A 22,147-nucleotide genomic window follows, 5' to 3' on the forward strand; every position below is an offset into this window, starting at 1 on the left:
AACTTCTGAATCTAATCACTGCCTTCAACACTTGATCATCCTACTCTGGCCTTTCTACACTAACTGGTCGTCATTAGCCTGTCACACAGTTGGTTTACCTCGTACCTCACCAAGCATTCTTTCTTAGTTCCTCAGGCCTCGGAGAGGTCACTATCCAGCCCACTGCCAGTGGGTATCGCACAAGTCTTAAGGCCTGATTTAGATCTTGGCGGACCGGATATCCGTCACTGTTGTGACAGAGTAACCCGCCAAGAACTAAATAAGCCCCTAAGTCCTCGGCCCTCTTCTTTCCCATTGAACACCGTTTTTTCTCAGAGCCCAAGGGCTCTGTTGTCATCTTCAGGCAGTTTTTTTGCCAAATCTGATCCTTTCGCAGGTTTAAACCCCACCGCAGCCACATACCTCTTACTGCCATCCGACAAGGAATAACACCACAATCACTCTTGGTGAACTCCTCAAAAACAGGGTTCTCCAAAGTCAGTCCTGGCGGGCCGGATCCATGCCAGATTTTGAAGATAACTACATTTATCTAAATGGGGATATGCACAAAATCTGGCATGGATCTGACCAGTGGCGGCCCCTTCATTAGGGCGTGTGGGCATCGCCCCACTGCCTTCTCGCACTGCGAAAAGGTAGAAACTTAAAATGGTAAAAACTACCATTTTATGTTTCTGCTTCTTGCACTGCGAGAAAGCAGAAGTGCCTGGTTGGGGGCGGGAGGGTGGGTGGTCCTGCTCGAGGGCAGGGGGGGAGTGGCTTACCCACCAAATACAGTGCATGTGCGCCGGGCACGAGCACCATTTGTCAGCCTGCCTGATCACTTTCGCGGCCGCTTTGATGGTCTCAGTGAGCCGCGCGGCCACTTAGAACATCAAAGTGGCCGCGAAAGTGCTCACCATTTGCCACCCCCTCCCTTATCCCACTTCCTGCTTGTTATTTTATACTTTCCTCGTTCCTCCGTTGTCCCTTTGTAGCCCTTTTCGTTTGATTTATTTCTTTCTGCAGTCTAGCTCTCTTATCTTTTAGAAGGCCAGTAACTTCACCGAAGGGTAACGTAAAGTTCATTTAAAACTTAACCCAAACACGTTCACAAATTTCTGCACTGTAAATGCATTTTCCAAGGAGCATGTTACGGTTTTTAAAGTTCTGCTAATAATTTCGTCCTCTTCGTGCAGCTGGTCAGTCTCAAGCACCTCCGTTGCTCTCTCACCCCGCCGACTAACCATTGTTCCCCTCACCGTCTCTTTTGTTGCTCTCCAGCACCTAGTGGCACTGCTTTTCCCCTTTCCTCCATGTGCTACTGCTCCCCTTCCTCCTGCTGCTAGCCCTCCTTATCGCACTGCCCCCACTTCTCTTCTCCCTCGTCAACACACTACTGACCCTCTCTTGTTTATTCACATCTCATTTCTTTTAAAAACTTCTCCAACCTCACATAACTGCCCTTCATCAGCTTTCCTTCTTCCTATACCTGATTGTTCATTTTTCTGCACCGTCGTAAGACCCCGTCCCCTCCCCCCCTCCCTGACATTCAGCACCCCTCCTATTTTCTTTTTCTTTTTTTTTTTTCAGAGTTTTATATAGCGCAAACTTGACCCGAATCCAATCAGGTGTCAGAGCGCTTTACATAGCACTAGTTACGTTCATGATTTTGACTTCTCGACTCGCTGAAAAGCGTTCTACTCCAGAAGACATTACTGTGATGTTCCCTTCCACCACCATTTATTGTACTGTTTGCGTTGGACCTCACAGCACTCACTATTCAAACTTGTGATCCAATAACTACTTTGGCACTTTATTAAAAAGTTTAAAAAATAAGTACCAGCAGCCTGAAGGCACCGCGGCTCCATCTGAGGGTGCTAAATGAACATAGCATGACAATTTATTCACTCATCACATAGGAATATTACCCACCAACCCCACACACCTCTCTTTAACTTATAACATAGGACAGAGAGGTAGGCTATCGCTACTGGGATATACTTGCATTACGTGAGTCTATACAAGGAGTACAACCGTGTTGGGGAATAATAACTCTTGCTATGCAATCAGATAGGTACATTTTTTAAAGTAGCAGGACTTTTGGGATCGCCATGCTATAAACAAAAGTGGTTGGCGCTGTGAAACTAGAGACATGTAGTGCCTTGGTTGGTACAGAGTCTGTTGGTGTTAAGAGCCTATTAAAGTTTGAGCTATTGGTGTTGCATTATTTAGCAATGCCAATAGCTCAAACTTTAATAATGCGAGACCTATTGCATTGCAAATGCTTGTTCTCTATGTAGGAGAAAATGGCGCGGCTGGGGCGCTCTCCCCTGCGCCTTCAATCACAACGCTGCCATAGCAGCATTGTGAATGGCTTAGGGAGCAGGAGGAGGGAGGCTGCCTGTGCGCCAGGAGCAGCAGGAGCTGCGGCGGCTGTTGTGCGGAACTCGACTGGAGGATGGTACGTTTTTTAACATGTATATCTAGATTTATACCGTCCCTCTCGTATTTGTAGTAATGCATGGCTAGTAGGTAATTACGGATTACGTGACCGGGCTATGTCTCGAGAGTGTCCGCCTGCACGGGGACAGAGTCAGTCACACGCAGAGGCACTGACTTGTTGCAGATTCTCTTGATCTCACTGCAGGCTTCTACAGCGGAGGCCTTTTCGTTTTGACTCACTTGCATCATGCACAGCTTCCGTGGTACTTCTGGTTGAAAGCCTAAAGGCCTGGCCGTGATTCGAACTATAGATGTCTGAAGCAGGTGCATTTACCTCCTGGACTATCATGCCGGTGGCATGCATCTTTCACGCTGCTCTGCGGTCCCGCTTGTAGAGAGTGACGGACGGTTCTCAGAGCGCCACACACCACAGGAGCTGGTACCTGGGGTCAGCGTCTCAGGCTGTGTGCAGCCATCTGGGGTGGTAGGGGGAGGGGTGGCAGATTAGTGGTGAGGGGAAAAGGTCAAAGCTATCACAGTGACCTGCATTTATAAGAATTCATTTAAGAAGGATGGGGTCCTGCTCTGTGGTGTTGTTTCTCTTCTAGTAGACATTTTTAGAGCTGTGAACGTGGGGAAGGGGTCGCCAAACTCAGGGGGTGTATGCCAAGCAAGGGGGAGGGGAGGAGGGGGGCAGCAGGGACCGGTCTCTCTCGCACTTCTTGTTCTGCTTTTCTTTGACAGTCTGATAATCTGGACCACATGCTGTTATTGGGTCCACAGTTACTATTGTACATTCGAATCCTACTTAAATTACCGACCTTGGAAGGATGTAAAGCTCGGTCGGCTATGTCAGGATTCGATGTAAATGGGAAACCTGTCATGTACAGCGCTTGGAACGGGGGAATCATGTTCAAGTCTCAGCATCGGCTCAACAGCACCCTGTGATTCTGGGCAAATCACTTAATCTCACACGGTCGACATAAGGCGCTGCATACAACTGTTTCAAACTTTGTAAAGCAAGGAGTGCAATATTCTGTGCACATACTGCGCTGTAATTTTACCCGTAGCTGTACAGGGCAGCAAGATACCGGCAAAGTTAGGTTCCTGTCATGTCATTCATGCATTTTTTTTAGGAGCTACAGTGTAGTTCAGATCATCTTCGTGTGCTTGGGACTGTTGCTTGCCTTTAGAATACCTATAAGTGCCTGACACTGCCGTCAATAGCAGTGCCCGGCCTCTGATTGTTTATTTAGAGATTTGGCTTTGCTATTCTAAGTGCCTTACATACAGTTACAGCTTTCAGCCTTGCTCTTTCTCAAGGCACTTGACTCGGATTATCAGAGTGCCTGGAGGTTCTTCGGTTAGTAGTTTTGTGCATTAAAGGGTGCTTGTTTTTTGCCACTAGTTGGCTTTTGCTTCGTTGTCTACCTGCTTATTATGCGTACATTGAGCCGCCTGACCGACCTTCAGAGTGCCTAGTGATGCTTAACTTTACTCTCCTGAGCGCACTTGTACTTGTGTCTGTCTTCCAAAGTGTTGAAAGCTTCCTTCACTGTACCGAACACATGTACGCTTCACTGCCATTATTAGTGTTTTGAGGCGCCTGTGTCTGAGTGTCAAAGGAGCTTACCTTAGTCATTATAACGGCTTAGAGGTGCTTGACTGTGCCTTTTGAGTATTTTGAGGCACTAGACTACATAGTGCATTCTAGCAGTAATTATATACATATATCTCACAATACTCCTTAAAGGTTCCAGGCGCTTTATGAGTTTTACTCCAGACGCGACCATGTGCCCCATTTGGACATGCGCTACGAAGCCTCATATCGCAGTGGTGTGCGCTGGAAATGCATGTGTCATGTCATGGCATGGTGGCTGTTTGTGCCTCATCCCTGTGGGAGTCAAGAGGATTTTGGGAATTGTAGTCTTGTTCAAGCTCAATTTGACTTATACACACGAGGGCTATTAAACAGAAAACACAGGCTTGTGAAATGAATGGCAAAGAGGCATCTGCTAATTCACTTGATTAACTAAAGAAAATGAATTAAACCAAAGTGCAACGCTCTTTATTTCAATTTTCTCTTCACACGGTTAAACATTGCGAACCCAGTCAATATAAGAGGAGCATACTGGCCACTTACGAACAACACCAAAATGCTTCCCACTATACCATTCATCCAATAGGTTGTTCAGGCCTCACACATTTTGTCCAGCATAGTCCATATTGGCCGTACTACAAACAACACTCTTCCAAATATACACCCGGAGGATTGAAGATGTTAGAAATTACAACCTCAGCAATGCAAGATTGAATCCACATATTGCGCTTAAAAAATTCGACCCCAGCAAATACTGAATAAATGATACATAGAATTCTTAAGCAGTTAGAAGCAGACTTTCTAATTCGGGGGCTGTCATGATGATGAAATCCAATTCAGAGCACATTAGCAAACCGAACATGAAAACATTAGTACATATCTGTCAAAATCTGGAAGCAGAATAAGTATATCGGTATGGTTAAACTATAGGTTCTTTTTAGAGGGTCATGATGTAATTGGAATCAGGAACAAGAGTTTTCTTAAGAGATGACTTAGGACAGCTTTCGGGAAAGGTGCAATAAACTAACATAACATGGGTAAAAATAAGATCAAGAAAAACGTGTCACGTTTGGGAGGAAGCTGTTTTGCAGACCCAGTTGGTTCAAAAGTTTTAAATAAAAATATTCCATTTATAGTATACATATGCAAAGATACACACAACAACACATGCCTACCTGAGGGTTCCTTATTAATGCTATCAATAGAGGCTTGGAACAGGAAGCAGGAAAAGCATACTATTCACAGCTATAGGAGACTCCTAACTGGAATTTATTTCATGTTGGATGTACCGTGGTTCTATCCAGTATGATTACGAATAGTTTTGCTACTGCGGTACCAGTAAATTGTTGTTCATTTTAGTTCCATATTCCCAGAGCATTCTCACTATATGTCAAACTTCTATAAGGTCTCTTAGCTCCCACAACTCTAAACAGTAGTATTGACTGACCTTCTGGTTTGCTTGAAAATGCACCATTTGCCCACTTATTTTCCAAAATGTTCTCAGGGGAGAACTCCCAACCCCCCCAACCCCCTGTAGGTGGTTCAGGCTCGCACGCTAGGCTCGCTAGCAGCAGCGAAGTACGACAATTGTTTTACGCCCTTCCACTTTCAAATGTCACCAGCCGCCACTGGATCTGACCCTCCAGGACCGACTTTGGAGAACCCTGCTCTAAACATAATGCTCAAGCTATTAGGGCAAGATAGTGAAGGCCATTTGTATCAAGGGTATCAACGCGATTTTAGTGCAACTAATGATTCATGCAATGCAATTTAGGACTCGTATTAGTGGTGCTATGGGGATACTCCATACATTGGCCGACAACCAGTGTCAAGTTTTTTAAGTCAAGGAGATTAACTCCAGAAACGAGGCTCCTTAGAAGAAGTGAATATTGCCAGTAGTTGCATTGCCCACCGGTGCTAATTTTGTGACCTCCTAGAAGGGATGCAAATGTTGAGTGTGTCTTACATGGGAGATTTTTGCTGTTGTTATTGGGGGTCAGGGATGTGCTCTCCATGAGTGCTGTATCTTGAGTCTGCCTATGTCCAAAGAAGTGAGACAAGACAGTGGAAGATAAGATTTGCTCTGTGGGTAGAGAGATGCATGTTTGGAGCTATCCTGTAAGTGAAGAGTTGTCAAGAGAAAGCATTGAAGAAAAGCAAGGGTCCAGCAAAGTCGGGCTGAAGAAGCTGAAGATGGTCTTAGGCACCTGACTGGTGTGAAGGTCACGCCAAGGCAGGAAGCATTGCGTCGTCTGAGGGCGATAGACCTGCCTGAGGTAAATTGTAAGCCAAGGTTTATATGACTGGAAGCAATGCACGTCAAATGTACCCTATGTACTAAGCAATTCCTATTGCATGTGAGAGCCAGTGATGTACTGCGACCAAGAGAAAGCAAGGGGCTTTTTAATCCAGGGACAGCGATAAATAATGCAACGCGCACTTAGCACTTTTTTATTTATCGCCGTCCATCGCTGCAATTTATCGCCCTGGTAGCCCGTTATTAACAACGCATTTCTCCAGGGCGATAAAAATTCCAGCGATAGCGGGGAAATCGCCGTTTTGCAGGGAACATCGCTGGTTTTCCAGCGATGTTCCCTGCAAAACGGCGATAACCTTGCTGATACTCCACCCCAATGTTAGGGATAGGTAAGTCTGCATTTTAGCAGACGTTAGTTTTTGCGAAAACAGCGGTTTTCTCCAAAAAATTAACGTCTGCTTAAATGCTGGGGCAGCCTTGTAAATATTGTGATGTGCACATCAGCGATATTTGCAAGGTTGTACTGCCCAGTGACGCCCACTTTGCATCTCATTAGAGATACAAAGCGAGGCGTCGATAACAAGGCTGCTAACATGCGCTAATGCATGTTAGCACTGCCTTGTTAATAGGGCGAAAACATTATCTCCGCTTTTTTGGCTTTTAAAGCCAAAAAAGCGGAGATAAGGCCCTTGATAATATGCCCCCAAGTTTGTCACTGTAACAAAATACAGTAGAGTCTCAGAGTGATGTACTAGATGGTGAGAAATACCCTCCCATACATACTCTCATAGACATTGTGGTTAGTTTGGAAAGCTGACTCAGGATCAGTGGTCCTTGGGCGCCAAACTGAAGAAAAAGAAATAGCTAGAGAAACAACCAGGAACCTCTTTCATTTATTTAGTAAATTGGGTTTAGCATCAGAGACCTTGGGAGGTTGCATGGGAACGTCCATGCTCCACACATGGTGTGTCCCCTTGGCGCTAAGTAATGCAAAGCAGCGCTAAGGGCTTCCTTGCGTTACTTTCACGTTCTTACTAGAGCTAAACAAGCTTAGCACTTGAAAGTAAATTGGAAAATAAGATTTTGCACCGATGTGACGCATACACGGAGTAAAACCATAGTAAATCTCCCCTTCAATCTCCCTGTGCCCATGGACAGCGCCTGGATACCCTCAAGGGTGATAAGCTGCGCTATATAAAACTTGCTTACACTCATCTGCTTCAGAGAATCAAAGCAAAAACCTAGAACCGCATAATCTACAGTAGCAGGCACTGAACCCTCTTATGAGTCAAAGCTGCATATAACTGCATACAGAACTCTTCAGCACGTGCATTGGCCACCAGCTATCTTACCACTAGTGTACCACAGAGCCTGCGCCACACACGGGTCCAGATTCACTAACACTTTGCGCCTGGTGAAACTCAGCGCCGAATGGAAAGTTGGCCTTCTTCACGGTACTTTGCGTCCAGGGTGCGCCGTTCTGACCTCGACCTTTCACACAATGCAGCCAGCAACGTTGGTTGCTGAGCTGAGACGAGTTAAACGTTAGTAAGTCTGCCACCAAGATCTCTGCAGCACGTGCCTCAACCCATGTGTTATTTTGAACTGCAACATGTTTGCGACAATTAAGTTAGCCGGCAGATATTTACTATCTCTTATCTCTTAGTTGGCAAATTTCTTTAGGGCAGAAATTTTTGAAAAATGAATTTATACCTTGACTGTCAGATGCCTCTCCTCGTGACTCCGCCTGTTGTGACTCGGCCCCCTTTCTGATGCCACCTCCTCATCACCAATTTGTTGGGGGATATCTGAGTATTTTATCCCGTTTCGAGGACTGGTCTAATGAGACCCAGCCCTAATATATTACTGTGTACTGTAGACACAGACAAATGGGGAAAGTATGTAGTTATTTCGAGTCTTCCGAGTCCTCAGTGTTTTTTTTGTATTTCATCACCACCTGGTGGCGGAAATGAGCTATGACACCATCAATAACCCGGGCGGAGAAGGGATTTCAACAGCTGCAAATAGTTTCTTCCGGATACGACTTCCTCATACGGGGCTTGTGGTGATAACCATTAAAGTTCCAGACAATAAAGCACAAGAGAAATCGAGGTAATGAAATAAACTGCACGTAACTACACCAATGACCAGACGCAAGTCGTCACTAAATCAGGATCCCAAAAGCCCAGATGCAAGCAACCGGATCTGATAGAAACCGCTAGTCTACTGGAATTTGCAACAAGGAACCTAACATTCAAGTTATTCACCAATCATTTATCATATTGTCCTGAAGTCTTGCTTGTTTTTAAACAGCGAAACAAAAGGTATTGTTTCTTTTTAACATATTTTAATGTTATTATTTAAAAGTGCCACTCCAGCCATGGGCGTCCGCAGAAATTTTTCCAGGGGGGGGCGAACCTGGCAAATGAAGGGGCGTGGCTAATGTTAATAGGGGCGGGGCTAAAATGGCAGACAATCCGGATCGGGTAATGTTCAGGCCAACCTGAGAAAAACAAGCATTGGCATAGCCAATAGGTCTCGTCTTTGGGACCTTATGACTGACTGAAGAACTTATATAGCGCACTTCTGCCAAGGCGTCTTGGCGCTGGGTAAGTATGATGCCGGCAGTATAAGTATTTAGTTCTGCAGCAGGTCCCAAAGGCGAGACCAATTGGCTATGCCAATGCTTGTTGTTATATCTAGGCATGTTGAGAGGCTAGGGGACTGGGTCTCGATGTCGGGTTGGGAGCACAGCAATGACCTACTCAATTTGAATGCGTAGATAATACAACCGGAGGGGTGAAATGAAAGGTTCGCTACCAGGAATAACAGGAAAGTAGAAAGTTAGGCTGGTTAGACAGGTAAGGAGGTGTAGAGGCAGGCATGGTGGTGAGGGGAAAAACAGATGCATGCTAGGAGAGTGCTGTGAGGGAGTGAGGCGAAATGGGAAGAGGCACTGAAGGTGGGTCGGGTAAAGACCGGAGTGAGGCAAACAGAAGGGTAGCGAGGGGTGAAGGGTAGACAAAGAAGTGAGGTGTAGAAGAAAAAGATTCAGGAGCAGAGACAGGTAAATCAAAGCTGGAGAGGGGAGAATAACGCAGTCGTAGAACCAGACAGGGCCAGGTAGAGAGAGGAAGAGGTGTGTCAGAGACAGGTAGAGACAGCTGAGGAAGAGGGAATAATAACGACTGAGGTAGACAGATGAGGTAGAGGGGTGCGTTGATATAAAGGAAGTGCAGAGATGTGTCACAGATGTTACTGAAGAGGAAAAGAATTAGAGATATTGAGAAAGAAGTAAGGCACAAAAAGAAGTAAGGGGGTGAACAGAGGTAGAACGAGTGGAAGGGGAGAGAACACGTAGAAGATGAATGGCAGGGTAAAATGAGCGATCAGGCAGTGAGTGTGAGGAGTGGAATACAGAGGCATATGTGGCAGTGAGCGCGAAGTGCAGGGAACAGAGGGATATGTTGTGGCAGTGAGCACAAGGTGCGAGGTACAGAGGGATATGTTGTGGCAGTTAGCGCAAGGTGTGGGGTACAGAGGGATATGTCATGGCAGTTAGCGCAAAGTGTGGGGTACAGAGGGATATGTCGTGGCAGTTAGCTCGAGGTGTGGGGTACAGAGGGATATAAGGCAGTGAGTGTGGGCAGGGCCGACTTTAGCGCTCGTGGGGCCCAGTGCGATAATGCTTTTTGGCACCCCCAATGACCACCTCCACTACAGGTTCTTCATAACCATCCTTTCACAGCGCCCCTCAAGCCTCCGTAACCATTCAGTCTCAGGTGCATTTAATTCATTTTATAGCGCCGCTCCTATCAGTGTAAGGTGTCACAACACTTTACATCACACAGATTACATAGAGACAATCAATCATAAGGGTGTAAATCAGTGCATAGGAAATGTTACATAAGAGAGAGGACAAGAAGGTGTAGGAGTCACATGTCATCCATACAGGTAGGCAGGATAGTTTAAGAGTGCTTGGTCAGGAGAATCAGAAACCTAGAATTTAAAACCTAGCACCATGGATGGGGGGTTCTCTTTATTAATAAGAATTGATTTCTACCCAAATTAACCCATTTTGCCACATTAGGATAATGAAAAACTGGGGGGAAATCATAACGCTCTAGCCCAGTTTGCATGCATCTTTGATAACAGTTACTTGCTCACTGTTCCACATTAGGATTTTAACTCCTAAAGAGTTATCAACAATATGGTCTCTCTGACAAAAGTGTGACTCACTGACCTATTTACCTTACATTATACGCACTTTGTGAGCTGCACGTTCTTTGCAGCAAGCATAGTAACCCTCTGTGCTACCTTAGGATGAGTAGAAACTTCCATTACACAAAACTTTGATCTCTCCCTTTCTAAGGAAGTGCATTAATCACTGCAGTCATTTAGACATTTTTATTGGTGGCTGAACATTTCTAGGAGTCCAGGAAAGAAGCAGGTGCTTTTAAAATCATCATATTAGGGCCCCCTACACGAAGTCAGCAGCCGGTGCGGTGGCACCGGTCGCACCCCCCTAGAGCCGGCCCGAGCACGGGGAGTGGGGTACAGGGGGATATGAGGCAGTGAGCGTGGGGAGTGGCGTGCAGGGGGATATGAGGTAGTGAAACACAGGGTCGGGACGTCCTGCCAGACATGATAGGGTGCATACTGGCAGATGGATATGTTATTGACACGAGTCTGTGTACGTTTTAGTGGGATCTGAAATCCGGGCTATGCTGCAACCTCAGTTTTTGACTTGGGAGAATAATGCATCGACTCCCCCCAGAACGTCATTCAGAAGACCCCTTGCTCTCAGGCTACAGAGTGTTAAAAGGAGGTCTTTGTGTCCAGACCTAACCACTCGTGCTTGTGGCGCGCAGCTCAAACCGGCCATTGTCATTCTGTTTGTGATAATCAGCCACAGACAGAATGACAATGGGCGGGAGGGGCTGCGAGGAGGCGTGCAAGGAGCCCCATCAGGGAGTTGAGGCCTCTGGCAGGGAACACCTCTGCTCCCTGCAGGGCCCGTAATTCCAGACAAAAGGCTTCCGTTGAAGCATAGGTGGCCGCAGGGGGGGCAAGGAGGAGCACTCCAGGGGGGGGGGGGGGCAAGCGCCCCTCCTTGCCCCCCCCCCCCCCCCGCGGACGCCCATGACTCCAGCGCGAAATTCGAGTGAGTTCGTACCTGTTACTGGTTTCGATACAATCGGAACTACTTTCTACAGGAAAGATATGCTTAGTTTTACATTAATTGTATTTTTATCTAGCATATAAAAATCCTTTTGAAAATAATAAACTCAAAACATGGCAGCATACTTCAGAAATTGCATATTTGCCCAAAATGGCATTTTTTTTTTGCTGCTAGAGTGCTAAGGTTTGGAGAAAACACCTGCCAATCGTGCATGACAAGACTAATAAAAGTCCCCGAGCAGTGATGGCCTTATCGAGCCACAGTGACCATGACCTGTAAGCGGTCATTGTCTTGCTTTCAGTTGCTATATTCTTACAATATATTCATTTGTGGTTATGTTATCCCATTTATTCAGTGCCTCAGCAGTCACTGTGTGCTGTCTCCCTGAAGCTCAGGTCACAAACTGCATGGCGTCTTCACATAGTCAGGCATCACCAGGTGTGGCCTCACCTTAGAGGCTGTTTCTCTTTTTATCAAACTCTCTATTCCGTGAGGTCAGTGCGAAGGTTGGGGAGAGTCCTTCACACCAGCAGCAGCAAACACAGATGTATCAGGACATTGTAGTGTTGTAACTCCCAGCGTGTAGGCAAAGGGGTGATCTGGTGACTCCCCTGCCGTCGTGCTTGGAATTTGGTTTGACCTGGGTATATGGATGGGGCTGCCTCCGCAGTTAAGGTGAAACTATGGAATCACCAGTTCTACGCCTCTGTCTATTTTTTCCTGGCGCACTGCGTGCTGGCCTCGTCCTCGGGCCAGCCCCACATTGGCGACGAGGCCAGAGCTGTTCCCGCGCCCTCGCCCCAATGTCGAGCCTTGTAGTTTGGCCACGTGGAGGCCAAATACCACCCTGCGGCACGACGGTAGCGGGAACAGCAGCGTCTCGCTCAGCCCGCACACCACACTGCCGGGTCCAATCTCCATGGCGTAGGACCTCTGTCATAGGCCTGCCCATGTGCACTATCGGCAGGGCCGTTTCTACCATTAGGCAAGACTAGGCAGCCGCCTAGGGCGGCAAAAGGGGGAGGGTGGCAAAAAACATGAGTTTGGGAATATCTAATGCATCGAATTCTTCTAGCCTGGAAGACAGGGGGAGAGAGTGATGGTAGTAAAAGGGAGGGGAAGGCATTTTTCAGTTCTCACCTAGGGCGGCACAACACCTAGAAACGGCCCTGACTATCGGCACAAACCCCCTCTCTTTCCCTGCAGTGGGACTTCACAGGCTGGTGCAGGAAGCCTGGGTTATGGAGGAGGCAGCTGGGCATCTTTGGCAGCCTGCAACCTAGCACCACATGCTCTCCATCTGTCCACCAGTGGCAGCCTGCAACCGAGCAACACACGCACCGGCCCGGGCATCTACCCCTACAGGTGAGCCTCCTGCCCATCGTCCTAGAGAGGGCAGGGTTCAAGGCGCCTCTCTGGCATCACTATCCCTTGGCCAGGCAGCTGTTATGCAAATCCACTTCATGGAACAGTGCTCGTGCTGCAAGAGACCCCTTGCAACCCGCTAGTGAGTCCGTGAAGTCACCTCCACAGCAGCACGCATCAGTCACATCACGGCTACGGTCCCTGCCATAGAGCCTTTCATCATTGAGGGCGTACTCTCGTCACAGGCGCCCAAGTGGAGTGACTAGGTGGAATATCGCCGGTTATATTCTAAGGCGCAGACATAGCGGAAGAATGGCGCCATGCCCTCCTGCTGCTTCTAGGAGGCAAAGACATTTAAAACTCTTGTGGAGGCGACTCCCAAGGCATATGCAATGCTGGTTGCAGCCCTGACTGCGCATTTTGAACCTATGGCAGACAAGGACCATAAGAGATTCGTCTATAGACAAGCCCACCAAGAACCTGAAGAGTCGCTCAACACTTTCTATGGCCAACTGAAAGAACTTGTGAGCATGTGTGGTTTTCACAATGAACAAGAGATCGGGGGCCAGATTATCCAAGGCTGTGCGTTTGCTAAATTTAGAGAGAATATACTCCAAGAGTCTGGGAAGTCACTCAGAGACATCCTGATATTAGGAAGGTTGAAAGAACTAGCCAAAGCTTGAGCGTCGCATATGTGGGTCGTCCTCCACAGGGCCATCAATACAGAACCTATCAATGCAACGCTGAGACCCCAAAACGAACTCCGGATACAGAAAAGACATGTGGATATTGGTGGGGCAGCCCCACAGATTGAACGATTTCCCCGTCAAAGCCCAAAAATGCACAGCCTGTGGCAAGTACAATCACTTTGCCAAAGTCTGCAGGACATCAAAGCATGCACCCTCGGAGGAAACCATTCACGCTGTCACTGAGACATCATGTGGGTCACATGACATGAACACTGGAGTGGCTGAGTACACAGTATACGGTGTCTTTGCTATGTGGGCTGCTCGCCCCACACACCGTTTGCTCCCAGATCCAAGTAGGACATCACACCGTCACAACAATTGACATGGAAACTTCTATAGATCTCGTGTCCACAGACACCTACCATGTGCTGATGAACCCCCAAACACTTGAAAAAGCCAGGGTGAGGGTTTTTGCATGCAGCTAATCCTAGCCATTGCCCGTGATGGGGAGCTTCAGGTCATCAGTGTCCTACGGAGAAGCGAGTATAGATACCACAATCTACATGGCAGATGGAGTTTATGGAATGCTAGTCAGTGGTCACCGTGGAAACATTGGACTTGATCTTTTTTGCATTCAGCATGCATATCAAGGAGCTGTCGAACATCCTTATGGAATCTGAAGAAGTATTCCAAGAGATTAGCTGTTTGATGGGCAAAGTCGTGTGACTGCATATCGATCAGTCGATACAGCCAGTAGATCTACGCCACCGGCGGATTGCATTCCACCTCAGGCTGAAGGTGGAGGAAGAGCTGGACAAGCTAGAACCAGCTAGCATCATCAAGAAGGTAAATAATCCCACACTGTGGGTAGCCCCAATTTTGGTAGCAAACAAGCAAAAACAAACCGGAGGAGTTTGCATCTGCGTGAACATGTGGCTCCCAAACGTTGCGATCAAGCAAGAACACCATTTGACTCCCACGGTTGATGACATCATAGGGAAGCTCAACGGGTCAAAATGGTTCTCAAAAGTTGATCTTCGTTCTGGGTACCACTAGGTACCTCTGCACCCCGAATCAAGGTACATACCTACATTTCCCACACATAGAGGACTCAGGACATACCGATGACTCAATTTTGATATATTGAGCGCCACTGAGGTACTCCAGAAAGCCATCCAGGAAATGGTCAACGCTTTGCCAGCAGTGGCGTAGCAAGGTGAGGTGGTACCCGGTGCTGAAAATTTCTTGTCATCCCCGGCTTGACAAAATGACAAAAATATGTGTTTAAAACACATCTTTTTGCCATTTTGTCACCACCCTCAGTGATAAGACCCGGGGCGGCCCGCATCCACTGCACCCCCCTTCCTACGCCACTGTTTGCCAGGCGTCATCAATGTCAGCAGTGACATTCTGATCTTGGCCAAATCCATGAGGGAGCACCAAGAATGCCTGCGAGGGGTCCTCCAGAGAATCTGTGACTCAGGGTTAACCCTCTACCAGTAGAAGTGTGAAATCATAAAACAGAATAGCTTTTTTGGCTTAACTTTCTCAGCAGAAGGAGTGGCTCCAGATCCAGAGAAGGTGAGCGACGTACAAGAAACCCCTGCTCCTACCAAAGTTTCTGAAGTGAGAAGCTTTCTGGGGAAAGTGAACTACTGCGCATGGTTCATACCGGATCTCGCAGGCCTCACCCAGCCCTTCCGCAAACTCACAAAAACCAATACTCCGTGGACCTGCGGCGCGGCATGGGAAGAGGCTTTCCAGCAACCAAAAAAGGCCCACTCAGCAGACACCATGCAGTCATACTTTGATCCACTGAAGCAGACAACCATCACAGTCAACGCATTCCCAAAAGAACTGGGGGATGTCCTCACCCAACAGCAACACCAAAGTACCTGGAATCCTGTGGCCACTCACTATGACGGAACAGCGATACTCGCAGATTGAAAGAGAGGCCATCCTCATACACTGGGCCTGCAGGAACTGTCATTTATATATCTACTGACACCCTTTCGTGGTCACCACTGACCACACACCTCTCATACCTTTGTTCTTAGGCTAGGTGTCCAAATTGCCACCTTGCATTGAGAAGTGGATGCTTCAATTACAGGAGTATGATTGCCGGGTGGAATATTGAATAGTTGCCCACAATCCAGCTGATTACCTTTCCTGGCACTCCTGCTTCGCCACCCAGAACGAAGCAGAAGACGCCAAAGAAACAGAAGAATATGTCCGATATATAATATTGAGATCAAGGTCACTTCCTCTTTCCTTCAATGCCCTATGGCTTACCACAAAAGCCGCTGAGGGCCAATAGCTGCCCATTTCAGTGATCCAGTCAGGGAAGTGGCATGGGCTAAAAGAACAACTATCACAGAGAATCCCAGAAGCAAAAAATGTTTTAGAATCTTTGTTCAACGTGAGTCACAAACTCATGGCTGACACTGGCAGGTGCTTGCTAAGGGAACTCTGCCTGGTAATACCCACCAGCCCAACAGACCAAGCAGTGCATCTTGCCCACCAGGCCACCAAGGCATGATGAAGACAAAAAACAGACTCAGGACGAAAGTCTGATTTCCATGTATGGATGAGATGGTGGAAGCGACTGTGATGTCCAGTCAGTGGTGCCAAGTGTCTGGCCCCCGGAAGCACCAGCTCCTATACTCACTGAGCCTGGCCCCCAGCAGCCCTAGGAGTGCACCAGCCTGGATTTCTCTTGTCTCCCTGATTGACGATACACCCATGTCTTAATAGACGACTACACTAAGTATCGAGAAATATAGCTTGTTGGGTCTCAAGCAGCCACAAAAGTCACCCTAAAGATGGGGAAGATGATAGCCACACACGGTCTTATGAAGGAACTCAAAACAGTCAATGGGCCACCTTTCCAAAGCCAAAAATATGCAGACTACCTCCAATTATAGGGCATCAGCCACCGCAATGTAACCCCTCGCTGGCCACAAGCCAATGGAGAGGTGGAGCATTTTATGTGCACCCTGAACAAGGTAATACGCATTGCTCATCCCAATCACCAATCCATGGAAACAGCCCTTATGGGGTTCCTCAGAGAATATTGACAGACTCCACACTCCATTATTGGACAAGCCCCTGGGCAGGCCAGAATGGGGCGAGGAGTCATCTACACAGTCCCTCATCACCCATGGTGGACGCCAGATCCTATCGATAGTGCCAGGACTTTTCAAAGGAAGAGAGATACCAAGTCAGTCAATACCGCTAGAAGAGTTCGGCCATCTAGCATCCAACCTGGGATTGGTAAAAGCCCGGGACACCAGAAGCAAATTTAGACTGCCATTTGAATGTCACCCCTTGGTTGTTATCAAACAGTGAGGCACCATGACCACTGCTCGTCAACGAGATGAAGATTTCACCCTTCCCGTCTCGTTCTTCAAGCGAGCCCAAGGAGACTTTAGTGAGGAGAGCACACCTTCCACTTTTTCCGGCCCTCTGCCAGAAAGCGATGTTCCCATGACCTCATCACTCCCTGCTCCCAGCGGAGAGCCCTGGCATTCCTGACAGAGCCAGGATGACCACTGTCGCCTCAGGCGGAGCCCCCGATGAAGACCCCACACCTGCATCCGCTCCCCAGGACTCAGCAGGACGAGATGACCACCCAAGGTATTGTTTGCAGAACAAATCTGCCCCATCGACCCAGTTGAAGGACTTTTTGGTCTGAAAGCCCCGGTGAGGCCACAAGCCATCCCAGGTAGATGTGCACACACACCACTGACATGCTGAAATGTTTGCGAAACGATTGCTATATCCCTGACACATTTTCGGTTGTGTACAACTGTTTTGTTTAATTACAGTTAAGGAGGAATGCAGTGTTGTAGACAGAGGGGCGATCTGGTATCTCCCCCCTCGGACGTGCTCGGAATTGGTTTGGCTCGTGCACCACGCGTTGATTACAATAAAAGCGTATCGATTATTTCCTGGCGCACCGCATGCTGGCCTTTGCCCGGCTCAACCCCGCAGACATCATTTCTTGCTTGTAATTACTCATTACGAATAGGTAGTGATGCCCAGGACCGGTCTGGCCGTAGTAGGCACCGGGCAATCCCCCGGTGCGCCGCACGGGTGGGGGCCGGTTTTGGGCCCCTCGGGGCCGTTTTTGTTACAGGGCCGTTTTTGCAGCAGAGCTGCAAAATCGGCCCTGCAACAAAATCGGCCGAAAACCGGCCCTGGCACAGAGCTCGCTGGCACCCCCAACACAGGGGGGGGGGGGCATTGGGCAACTCCTTTGCCAGGGCCGGTTGTGGTTCCCAGTCCGGCCCTGGTGATGCCATTTTCTTATTACAAGAGCATTCTGGCGTCAGAGCGCTTCTGTAATGAGAACACAATCTCTCATAGATTACTGGAAGATTGCGCTCCTCATCTGATTATTTAAACATAGCAGCTTTAAATCTGCTTAGTCCATGTTTTATCCTGGTGCAAATATAGGTTGTGCTAGTCCCCATTACAAAAGAAGATATGATGCAAAGGATGTTCGCGGTAGTATTTTTGTTACCTCTACAATGCGTTGGTAATACAGCCATCGGTTTCCTACTATGAATTATACTTTATTTCTTTGCTAATTATTTTGCGTTGACATGATCTGCACACTACAAGTGAATCGTTTGGAAACGTGAACATGTTAAGTGATGTCATAAGAAAACAGTTAATTACTGAGCTGCTCAGGAACGTGCTGTGGATGGAGATTGTGCAGCGCGGAAGTGAAGCAATCCGGAAAGTAAAACCTTCCCAGACAGGCCTCCTCAGTATCAGAGCCAGAGGCCTCTGCTCATTAGCTCTCCAAACAGTTGTCATATTGCATGTGTTTTATATTAAATTGTTAAATCAGCTTCCCTGCTGCTGACTCCAGGAAGATATTTAGACAATCCAAGCAAGAATCCTGGCTTTAATATCCGCGACAGATGATGAACGAACATAATTACTCGAGATGTTTCAGAAGTGCTAATGTGTCAGCACGGCTGCGCGCGCGCTCGACAGGTGGTGTTCCGGCTTCATTAAGATGGTGGCCAATCCACGATCGACAGCCTACACGCCATGGCAAACACCAGCCATTTTTTTTTTTAAATGAACTTATTTCTATTATTTGTAACATACAACAACCATAGTTGCAGTGCAGAATAACTTATGCAAATTTGGCAGTGAAATCTACGAAACAAAATAGGTGTAATAAAGTGTACTTTCCAATTAAGAAGGAAAATACAACGTACAACATTCTCCACAGTTTCATACATCACGTGACACTCAATGAGTAGTCCCACCATCGTCCTCAAATTTTGGTGTGTGTTTTTTGTCAGCTTCTAGCTCGACAAATCTCTTCAGTTATGACACCAAAGTCCATGGGGGCCATCTTGGAAATGGCAATATTTGGAGGGGTTTATTGGACCATGGACCTCCCGTTCATCCATAATTCCCAATAGTATCATTTTTGTTTCTAATTCAGTCTGGCGACCCATTACATCCCCCAGCATTCTCAGAATTGCCTGCCAGTCCCCGGCTATTTTTGGACATTCCAAAATCATATGTATGTAAGCGCCCAATGCTGCTTTGCAATGCCGACAGCAGGGGTCGGGAAAGCAGTCTATTTTCCACCAGGTCGTAATAAAACCTGTGAAAATATTTATATTGGATCAGTCGGAGGCGGGAGGATGTTATAGAGTTCTCGCCACGATTTTGGCTTCTACCCAAAACTCCAACCATTTTAATGGATGCCAATCCATGTCAACATTAGACTATTCCATGGTGGCTGCAGGCAAGTGTGTGCCAATCGAGAAACAGATCACCTTAGTGACTCAAACAGGATTGCAGTGTGTGGAAAAACCACTGGTGTTTGTGCGCTCCAGCTCTCCATGTATGTTCTAACCTTTACAGTACAACACCTTATTCCATCAGGACTCGATGCCATCTGTCTGTGCAGGGAGGCATAACTTCAAACCAACTTCTGGTCTGGGTCATGTAGGCGAACTAATGCTAAGAAAAAAAGGGGTGCATCCCTCTGGCTTTACACCTTGTAAGTGGCTATTAGTCTCAGGTTTCAGTAGCACATTGGCTCATATCAGTTAATATACTGAAGACAATTTCACAAAAAGAACTGAGTAATGGGCAAGGAGCCAGCATAAGCATTAGATTAGTACTTGCCTCACCATGCTGCATTTTGATTTCTCTGTTCTCCCTAATTTATTAGCCTTCTCAGGCAGTTGTGTGTTACAATATTGAGTGATAAACTGTTGTCTTACTAAAACATCCACTCCACAATATCAACTTCTACATCATGAATGTAAGTATGTATCGGAGAATTAGTAATATTTTCTGCTGAATTGGAGGGAGCCAAGATCGCTAGTCCACTTGTTACAGTGGTTTTGGGGGTTGCCCTCCACCTAGTTCAGTAGCTTTCTATAAAAATCCATAATATATTTGGACCCTAAAACATACAGATTTCATCATGTTTTTCAGAAGTGGAGGCGTTGTTGATGTCTCTGTAAATATCAAATCAAATTTGGTCTTAGGAATTCCATAGGGAAATTGACGTATTGCAGCAAAATTCGCCAATCTATGCAGGCCAGTCAGATATTCCAACACAATAATTCCTGTTTGTTGCAGTGCTTCAAGAACTGAGTATTGATAGGGAAGATAGGTCTGGCCCAAATGGGCATGTATACAGAAATATCCTGGATATTAATAATGTTTATACATGTATACATGTTCCGTCATTTAATTTACATGACTAAAGCAGTCTTCAGTTTTATCTTTTTGTAGCACTTGGGATTACAGAATTGAGAAAGTAAATGTATGCCAACTCGAGGGTCATGCGAGAGAGAAAAAAAATCAACCAAAAATAGCTAGAAGTTAATATGGCATCTCTTGTCAAGTTCAAAACAGTCACCAATCTAATGCCAAACCCAGTTCAGTCGTAAAGCCTAAAGTCCTGCATTGCAGGGTCCTGAAGCGAGGCTCCCAGAAAAAAACTCTTCATACCCAGAGTCTATTTTCTTTAATTCCCTGTCAGGATGCGCACTAAGGAAAGTATTCTGACACCACTTAGACAATGATGGCTGAACCACACAAGTATTAGATGTGGAGGCGTAAATGATGGATCTGAAGGAGCAGGTCTATAATCCCTAGGTCTATACCTTACCATAGCAGGAACAGTTTGCAGTTTTTCCAGGACTGATTTAATTGTGGCAGCCAAAGCTCCACTGAAAAGCAAAATATGTTCCACTGATTGTATTTTTTGTTTATTTTTTTTAAATTAATTTCTCAATAAACAGATACTGAGCTTGAACAGTACATCTTGTGTCTCTTCATGAAGTTGTGAATAGGTATTTTTTTGCAACATTTATAGATCCTTTACGACATCTATGTGGGTCTCTAAAGTACTTTCCTGCATGGAGAGAATGCTACACCATGCAGAGTTTGTGGTTAAAATGCATTATCTTTGTTTTGATTTTGTGTGAAAATGTTTCTTTGTCGTGGGTGATGACCACCAATGTGCAGTTATCGTGTTATAGGAGGCAAGGCTTAGTATTGTGTTGAATGAAGAGGTGTGAGAGAGAGGCCTGCAGTTTATGATTTTTCAGTAAGCTGGCAGGTTTTAGCAGGTCAGCAGGTCCCTTTTAGTTATTTCTTATGGTTATAGCTGGCTTAGCTGGTTACTGCACTAGGTTGTCCATTCTGAGATATTTTGTTTAAAGTTTATGGTACTGAGCAGGCGTAGGTCGGAGGGAGAAATGGCGGAGACATCTCTGAGAAAGGCTTTATTAATATCATCCCATATCTGATTATCTTTGTGGGGTGTCATACATTTGATGGTCAACATAGCAACTTATTATAGAGAAGAAACAACATCCTGCCCCAATTATTATATGCTTTTATTTACAAGAACCAAATTAGGACATTAACCCCTTAGTCACCTTTACTACTTTCTGCTCAAGAACAATCCATAGAATCCTCGAGGTCTACGGTTACTGATACCATCTGCACTCATTCCCTGACATCCTTCTCCCAACTTTGCGTTGGTTCAAACACTTGCCCGTCTCCTCTCTTCAGCCAGAGCCAATTTACCGACATCCTTCTTCCAACTTTAAAACCAGTGGACCCATACAACCAATGAATCATAATGCGTCTCTTAAAGAGCAGGAGTAGCACTACACATTTTTATCTGATTTTCCTAGTTTTTGGGGTGTGGCCCTAAAATATAATTAGGGCTCCCGGTTTGATGGTATTTATTTTTTTGACATTTCCGTCTGTATTTATCCATATATTATTTATTGTCAACTTTATCTGTATTTATCCATATTTATTTTGGGTTTTGTGAAAAATAAAGCTGAAACTGGTACATTTCTACACTTTTTAACCAATAAATATGCAGTCATGCTTGAATGCCTGCCAGTATTCACTGATATGAACACCTGCAGAAGATAAATCAATGCATTTATATAAAAAATATGCACATTTCAGTATCTGCCTCGTGCATATTTACTGCTGTTTAAGCCTCTTTGCTGAAATTACTTTTTTTATTTACCCCCCTTACCTATCAATCCACACAGTTATTGGCTTGGCAGTCATGGCAAAGTGTATTTAGAATCGCTCAAAAAGCACCCAATTTC

The sequence above is a fragment of the Triturus cristatus genome, chromosome 7, assembly GCF_964204655.1.
Source record: "Triturus cristatus chromosome 7, aTriCri1.1, whole genome shotgun sequence".
Lineage (NCBI taxonomy): Eukaryota > Metazoa > Chordata > Amphibia > Caudata > Salamandridae > Triturus > Triturus cristatus.